The 8,771-nt window shown below is 47.3% G+C and overlaps 1 long non-coding RNA gene across 3 annotated transcripts; it reads right to left on the reverse strand.

Moving 5' to 3' along the window:
• Positions 1-5,275: 5,275 nt before the first annotated feature.
• On the reverse strand, positions 5,276-8,338 carry LOC136508035 (uncharacterized). Of its 3 annotated transcripts, none has more exons than XR_010771837.1 (4): positions 8,255-8,338; positions 8,005-8,132; positions 7,643-7,770; positions 5,276-7,541 (listed from the first exon to the last, which is right to left on the reverse strand). It is a non-coding gene; the product is annotated as an uncharacterized lncRNA (long non-coding RNA). The 3 variants fall into 3 exon arrangements; XR_010771836.1 differs by lacking the exon at positions 8,255-8,338 and having other exon boundaries at positions 5,276-5,949; positions 6,442-7,541; positions 8,005-8,182; XR_010771835.1 differs by lacking the exon at positions 8,255-8,338 and having other exon boundaries at positions 8,005-8,173.
• Between the last annotated feature and the right edge of the window lie 433 nt (positions 8,339-8,771).

The following is an 8,771-nucleotide window of genomic DNA, read 5'->3' on the forward strand; positions in this document are numbered from 1 at the left end:
GATGCCATTGGACGTATAATGGCGTTAAAGTACCAGTATAGCCTGAGGCGAGACGCCTTGGATGGTATGTTGACAGTTATTGGCAGCCTGCTTCCAGAGGGTCGCCTTCTGCCAAAGAGCATGCACGAGTCACAGAAACTCCTTCGTGCACTTAAAATGCCGTATGAGCAGATACATGCTTGGCCGAAGGGGTGCGTCCTATTTAGGAAAGAATACATGGAAGCAAAGTACTGTCCAAAGTGTAAATCCTCTAGGTTCCTGGAGGTAGATTCTGGTGATGGCCAGAAGAGGTAGCTTGATATTCCCGTGACAATCCTACGGCACCTTCCGTTCATACCGAGGATCCAATGGCTATACATGACCGAGGAATCCACGAAACAGATGACATGGCACAAAAATGGCAAACGATACAATCCTGACAGGATGGTACATGCATCCGATGGTGAAGCATGGACCCACTTTGATGGCATTCATCATGAGAAAGCTAAAGAGTCTCGTAATGTACGTGTTGCTCTGGCAACATATGGGTTCAATCCTTATGGAATGATGGCTGCCCCATACACATGTTGGCCCATGTTCGTTATCCCCCTCAATCTCCCCCCCCCCGGCGTATGCTTTCAACGACAGAACGTATTCTTGTCGTTGATAATTCTTGGACACCCAGTGCTGGGAACAGATGGTGGACAAGTGGTGCTCACGTGAGTGGGAGGAGATGCACAACTTGTGCCGAGAGTGGCGTTTGATGATGCCAATTGTAGCACACCATCAAGGCAGCCACAGCCTTAGCGGATATGCAGAAACATGGGTACGCGAATTCATTTATTTATTCTAACGCTCAATTCTGCATGATTTCTAATCATCTTGCTATTTTTCTCGCAGTCGGTGTCACATGGTGGCCAGCCTTGCTCCATCTTCAAGGCATTTGCTATGGCCCATAAGGGCAAGGCGACGTCCAATGTCGACTACAACCCGAAGGACGGGCCCGAGACGTACAGCAATGCGACCGTTCAGAACCGCCTCAGTGAGTACACATCGATGGCAAGGGAGGTCCATGGGCCACAGTACGATCTGAGCACCGAGGACCTTGATGGAGAAGTCGTCATGAGGGTGGGAGGAGGCAAGAAGCATGGGCGGTACTAGATTGGCGACGGTGCAATCGACTCGGCCGCTACTCCCAATCTCTCCCAGATTCGAGCAAGCAGCACAAGCAGGAGCCCGGCCATACGACCTCGGCAGGACACTTCACACCACCGGGTGGAGGCACTCGAGGTTATTCCTAGTTTATTCGTCGTTCATTGGTTTTTTCATACCTTTCCTTTGCATTGTTGTAACATTGGGGTGAATATATTGTAGGCCTAGCTGGAACAAGAGAGGAGGATACGGGAGCAGATGCAGGTGAAGATGGAGAGGGTGGAGGCCCAGCGGGAGGCCGAGCAACGGAGGATGGCGGAGATTCTTCAGTACATGCAAAGTCTTGGTGCCGCTACGGGTGTAGTTCCACCACCTTTGCTATTCGCTCCACCTCCACCTCCAACTCCTCACTATTCTACTCATGTGAGTATAAATGTTTTAGTTTGTATGTTCATGCTTACGGTCAAATCTAGTGGAGTATGAAAGTTTTATTCATGTATGGTATATATTTATCTTGTCTCACATATGCAATCTCTTCTTCTTTGTGTAGAATCAATCGGTGGCATCGAACGATCCTCATGCTTCAGCGAATCCTTCACCAAATCAGTGATGATACTTGTGGCTGTTAATGGTACTTCTATTTGTAATTGTGGTTGACGATGATGGAGCACCTAGATTGCTTGTGAACTTATTTGTGATATATTGTGAGACATGTGACGTTTGTGATATATATGTGACGTTTGTGATATATATGTGGTGTTGGTGATATATATGTGTTGTTGATGATATATATGTGATGTTGATGATGTTTGTTATATATATCTTCTGTTTGTTTGGATGGGATGTAAAAAACAAATAAAAAAGGTTGTTTTTAGTCACTTTGCCGAGTGTAATGACTATGACACTCGGCAAAGTGACCACCTGGGAACTACATGGGAACATGCTTTGCCGAGTGCAATGGCCATTGCACTCGGCAAACATCACAGATTTACCGAGTGCCACGGGCTAGGCACTCGGCAAAGGTGGCCTGTTTGCCGAGTGTCTTGTCAGCGGCACTCGGCACAATGGCCACCTTTGCCGAGTGTCTAAGTCAACAGCGCTCGGCAAAGCTGGTACCTTTGCCGAGTGCTTGACCTTGACACTTGGCAAAGCCGCCGTCACGGTGGTGCTCGCCGTCACAGCCACTTTTCTTTGCCGAGTGTCGGATTGGCACTTGGCAAAGCCTTTGCCGAGTGCTCGATAAAGTGCACTCGGCAAAGAGGTCTTTGTCGACAAACTGTTTACCGAGCGCCCTTTGCCGAGTGTAAAACTCGGCAAAAGCTTTGCCGAGTGTATATCGGCCTTTGCCGAGTGCCTCAGGTACTCGGCAAAAAAGCCGCCTCCGGTAGTGTTTGGACCCTGAGAAAAGAATAAACCATCTTATAGTGTCATATTAGTCGCAATCCCATCTCCAACACTTGTCCTTTTGTAACGGCAGCCCTACCTAGGAATTTTAATGAAACATTCTTCAACCACATGATCTTTACAATCCACTAAATCAACCAATCTAACTTGGTTATTAAAAAAGTTGTGATAGATACATGCAGGTATGGCATCAAAACAATAGTTAAATCAAATAAGTAAATCAGGCCAACAGTACTTTCAGCCATGATTTATCAGCCAAGCGAACAGGGCAATAATATGGTAGAGTAGAATACAAAAAATGAGAGTTTGCGTGCAGGTTTGTATTAAGCACCCGCAGCGTGCTCGATGCCTCAACTATCTAATCAGTGACAATGCTTGATTTCTAGTTATGCTGCAACGTTCAAGCATTGCCTACGGGTCCCTATCAGGGTTGATTAAAATCCACTTGAGTCTGCTCGCAGAGAGAATTCGGGCATCCGTGGCTTCTCCCAGTGCGGACTTGTGGCCTCAGCTGTTTTGCAGAAAAGACCTTCATGTCCGCGGAAATCAACTCGCGATCCAGTTTGGTTTGATCTACAGTGTTTACATTCAGTTATTTGACACATAACCCCCTGTTCTACAAGATATTTCAACGTTCTTGTCATTTTTATGAAAAAAGGCCTGCAGGCAGTTTTGCAAAGGACACCCCCTGTCCGCCCAAGCCCCGCCGCCCCTCGCTGCTCGCCTCGCATCTCCTGGCGCCACTGTCGCTCAACCATGGGGAGCCGAGCGAGGTCGGCGTGCGCAGATCGGGAAGAGCTCGCCGGACTTCTCGGCGTCCCTGCTCGCCACCCCGACGCCGGCCTCCGACGATGTAGGCTTCGAGGGGATCTCCTGCGATGAGGACAATGGCGATGCTGACTACGAGTGTGAGGTGGGCAACTTATCCTCCAGGAATGTCAGATCATATCTACTATCGTGTGCAGCTTCAGTCTCCGCCATCCGAGCTCCAGATCCCCTTCCCGTCGCCCTTACCCACCCCAGCATGTGCTTCTACAGTTCGGAGGTGCTGCGGCCTGTTCGGGAGGCCGTATCGTATCGTGGATTATTTACTGCTGGCTGGTTTGGTGTGAGAGAAAAACACTGTTTCCGGCTGGAAATTTACGATCGTTTACAAGCAAGCGAACAGGCTGCTGGCCGTTCTGGTTTGGGGTTTCCATGTGCTGTGTGTCATGGACTCAGACTCAGAGAGAGAGACAGAGAGTCAGAGGCCACCATCAGATAGCAGGTACGTACGGTTGTAGATTATGTTAGGTTAATCTTTGGACTACTACCATTGAACATTGTGTTTTTACAATCACTCTGTTGGGGGGAATTTCTGCATCTTTCTAATGGCTCTGGTCCAAATATGAATGCTGGTGTTACCTCTTTAGTGGCTGGATGCTTCTGATATTTTTTCCATAGGAAAAAGTCTAAAACACACCCTAACCTTTAGCACTCCAGTTGATTCACACCCTGAAGTTTAAAACCGTCTAAATAACACCCTCAACTATCCAAAACCGTTTAAGTTATCCCCTGCGCTGGTTTTAGGGGTGGTTTTGCCACCGTGGCGCACTAGCCTGGCAGACTTAGCCACCGTAGAATTTTTTTTTCTTGATGATCTCATGCTTGTCTCCAGAGATGAAGTTATGTAAGGGTCTGTTTAGTTGGTGGGGAAAATAATTTTGTGTTTCGTTTATGGGATGTCGGGAGGCTTTTTCTAATACTAATTGAAAAACTAATTACACGGGTGCAGATAACTTTTCGAGACGAACATTTTAAGCCTAATTAAGCCGTCATTAGCGAAGTTTACTGTAGCACAACATTGTCTAATCATGGATTAATTAAGCTCAAAAATCTCGTCTCGAACAGCTGAGTCTAAATATGCTTGAGTTTTTTTTTTTTACTTCATTTAGGCCTCCATGCATGAGTCGAAACATCTATGTGATGGGTGAAATATTTTGGTGAAATGGAACTGGGCCTAAATTCAATATATTGATGTTGCCCAACAATAATTTACCCAACATCAATCTATTGTTGGGCAACATCAATCTATTGAATTTAGACCCTGTTTAGTTCCACTTCACCAAAATATTTCACCCATCACATAGATGTTTCGACTCATGCATGGAGGCCTAAATGAAGTAAAAAAAACCATGCATATTTAGACTCAGCTGTTCGAGACGAGGTTTTTGAGCTTAATTAATCCATGATTAGACAATATTGTGCTACAGTAAAAATTCGCTAATGATGGCTTAATTAGGCTTATTTTGTAACAGTATTCCAAAAGAAAGTGTTAACCTGTTATTGCTTCCCGGTTAATTAGGCCTAAATGAAGTAAAAAAAACCATGCATATTTAGACTCAGCTGTTCGAGACGAGGTTGTAACAGTATTCCAAAAGAAAGTGTTAACCTGTTATTGCTTCCTGGTTATTGGAGGCTTATTTGTTCTGTATCCGACAAATGAGGCTGTATCAGTTTTTCATGCTTGAATTTATCAGTCGGTTAGCATTTCTTCATTCGTGGTTCTGTTGTTGCTAGGTGGCTCTCTGTACCCTCCAGTTTTATCTTACTAGTGACTTGCACGCGCCCATGCGCGCGAGTGATGACATTGGTTCTATCTGGCAAATGGAATAACCTTGTCATAGAAAGCATGTAAACAACGGTGTTTTTTTTTTTTTTTTTGAAACAGAGATAAGACATCTTTCATGGGAAATAAAATACTCATAGATGTAGTCTAAAGAACAGACTTGCATAAGATAGCAGTTGCACGGCACACAGTACTCCGTACATGGTTGCTTGGCATACAGCCATTTCTCCAGGGGAGCAGTAACAAAAGAGAAGAAAAATACATAGCTTGGCAACAAAAGAAGGGCGCAGATGAGCAACACTATTCAACAGTCCGCTGGGGCATCTGTTCTCTTGGCCGAAGTCTGCTTTTGTTTGGGAAGCATGGCGCTGTCCAAGACTAGATCTTCAAGAAGAGACAACAGCTCACTACGGAGGTTCACCAAGGACCGATAGCCTGCAGAGAATCGATGCAGCATCTGGCTTGCTGGCAACAGAAGGGATTTTTAGGTGGTTTTCAGCGACAACAAGCAGTGGAATGGCGGTCGAACTTTCCTGACAGACTGAATCAAAGGTGGTCAGGAAGCCAAGGAGTGCTGCATCTCTTGCCTTTATGCTGTTCTTCAGTTTAGTCGCCTTATCTTCAAACAGCATGGACCATGAGCTAGAGCTGAAAAGGTCTTCTTTGAGTTGAGAAACATGTGCATCATTGGTCATCAATTTTCACCAGTTTCTTCGTTTTCAAGGTAATTTAGTCCAAAAAATCTTTTGTTTCCTTGTCATAGGATTCTCTAGCCAGTATATAGCCAATCAGTAAAGCTGATGGTCCTGCAAATGGAGACTTATTATCACAAATAGCAGTGGCAAAAAAGCTGAGCTACACTACGTACTGATAATTACTCTTGAAGCTTACAGAAGATAGCAAACATGTCAGGTTATATAAAGAAAATAAAAACAACTGATAAACCTTCATATGAAATGCAGGTCCTCTGTACACAGTAAACCAGAAGATGTAGCTAATCTAGGAGTAAGCTAACAATAAATAAAAAGGGCATACCCAGTGCAGAGAGCTCCCGCTCTGTGCGGGGTCTGGGGACAAACAATAGTATAAAATAAATATTATTGGCATAAAAATAACCAAATCCATCCAATGTAACTATTCCCCACTACAACAAACAAAAACTAACTTGAACCCAATTTACAGTACCTAAGACTGTCTCCAACAGTAAGATCCTAACCCAAAATACGTCCCTCACAGTGCTTTGCCTACCAAAAACACCCTCCAACAGGTGACCCAAACACATGACCCATTTTGCGTACCAGCCCAAACGATGGTGGCCCGCCCGTAAACGCCTCCGCCTCTCACCCGTGCACGCCTCCATACCGCCGAGGTGGCCCGCTCGCCGCCGCGTCGGAGGAAGCGTCGGTGCCGGCCGCGGCGGTCGAGGCAGCGCTGCTGGAGTGGCACGCGACACAGCTCGTGAGGCTGGAGGAGCTGCGCAGAGTACTTCGCCGTCGGACTCGGATCCCCCGCCGCCGGCCGCCAAGTACTTCGCCGTCGGGGACTCATCTTCGTCTTCTCCGCCGCGGAGGGATGAGGACCGGGGGGAGGCGCATGGGACCGCAGCTCAGCGGAGTCCTGGGCCAGGCGGTTGTCCTCCGCTTCGGGATACGGATCGCGGGCGAGGTAGGCAGCTCGGCGGCGTCCTCGGCCGTGCGGTCGTCCTCCGCTTCGGGATGGGGCTCTGCTTTTCCGTCGCTGTTGGAAAGGGCTGAGTTACGGATGTGTGACCCTTTCCTGTGCATAACCCAAAACCTGGAATGGGTGTCGTGTTCCTGGTTGGATACAGTCTAACCAGCCGAAGCAACTGAGAATCCTAATCTTTTCATTCATCTATTTCAGTCATGGTCGGATTATAAATCTGGGAAACATGTACGGCTGAATGGTAAGCTAAACATAGAGCCATAATCTTCCACCTAATTTTACTAATTTTTATAGATATCACATACATTCATAATGTTGAAAATCGAGCATCGGCATCTTAATTCTCTTTTCTTTTGTATGAACTAAAAGCTTCAGTTATATGGGGCCCAAGGGAACAAAGCAAGCCAAACAACTCACCTAAACCAGGAAACTTCGTCAGCTTTACTAAGTGGACAAGCAAGAAAAACAAGGCCAAAAAAGAAAGGAAATTTCATAAAAATGCCAGGCAAGTTTATGGAACGGCAATCTCATCACGAGCTAGCAAATGTAACACTGTCGTTGTCGAAGAACCATATCGGCGCAAATGCAGACAGCAGGAGGGGTAGGCCACAGTTCCGCTGCAGGTCCGGCACAGCTCCTCTGCAGGTCCGGCGCAGGTCCACTGCAGCTCCTCTCCACACCACAGATGTAGCGCCCCTTGAGCCCCCTTCAGCACCTAGAAACCACGCACGGAGAGGTAGGCCATCAGGAAGGCGCAATCTACGGACGGAGAAAAGGAATAAAAAGCGAGGACGAGGATAGGCCAGGGTGACTCACCTCGGAGGCATTTGCGGCGTCTTTATCCATGTCGTCGTGGCTTGCGTGGCGGATGGGACCTTTGACTCCAGCGCATGCGCTCTAGGCCTCTAGCCACGGAGCTACCGGAGCGCACGCCGGCCAGCTTACTGCTCATGGCCGCAACGGAGGAGAGGAAAGTGAGAGAGAGAGAAGGACAGGAGAGAGGGAAGCATGTGTGAGAAGAAGCCACGTCAATGAAATGAAACACCACCAATGGATGCGCGTCCACGGCGAGGAAAGACAGGAACCCAAAAATATAAGGAAAGCATAAGAAACCACCAAAATGTCAGGCGCATATATGGAACGACAAATGCGACACCGGCGCTGTTCAAGAACCATACCAGCCCAATGCAGGGACGAAGAGGCGGGTGCAGCTCCCGCTGCAGGTCTGGCGCAGTTCCTCCGAGTTCCTCAGCTGGTCCAGCACCAGCGCACCGCAGGCGGACACCAGACCTGGCCCCCTAAGCACCTGCAAAGGCCAGGCGCCGCGCAGGTAGGCACGTGGCGACGCGGAGAAGCAGACGGTGAGGCACGACCGACGGACGGTGAAACGAAGAGAAAAAGAGGACAGGAAGAGCCCTGGCGTCCTACCTCGTGCAGCGGTCAGGACGGAGCCGAAGACGAAAGGGAGGCGTGAGCGACCTTTTTACCCACGCCGCCCTCGGTGCCCGCGTGGCGTAGCCTGTTCGCTTGGTCGATCATAAATTTACAGCACAGTATTTTTCTCTCACGTTAAATTAGTCAGCAGTAATAATCTATGGTGCTGTTTAGTTCCCAAAATTTTGCAAAATGTTTCAAGATTCCTCGTCACATCAAATCTTTGACTCTTTCTTCTGTTTATGAAAAACTACATATCAAAAGCTAGTAGTGTACCCTTAGTGCCGTAGTGCCAATCTACTCCGAAAGAACAAGCTTCTTTGCAAAACTACTTCATACTATATTACTTGCCGGCATAGATAAGTACTTGATAGGCTGCTTTATCTTTCTATCTACTAGCAGGCTTGACCTACTATACTTGATTGTTTGCATGCCGAAAGAATATTCTATGAGCCTATATTCAAGCAATGCCAGTAAAGACAAAGCAAGTAGTGCTCCTATCCCACTGAAA

This window comes from Miscanthus floridulus, chromosome 15 (genome assembly GCF_019320115.1).
Source record: "Miscanthus floridulus cultivar M001 chromosome 15, ASM1932011v1, whole genome shotgun sequence".
NCBI lineage: Eukaryota > Viridiplantae > Streptophyta > Magnoliopsida > Poales > Poaceae > Miscanthus > Miscanthus floridulus.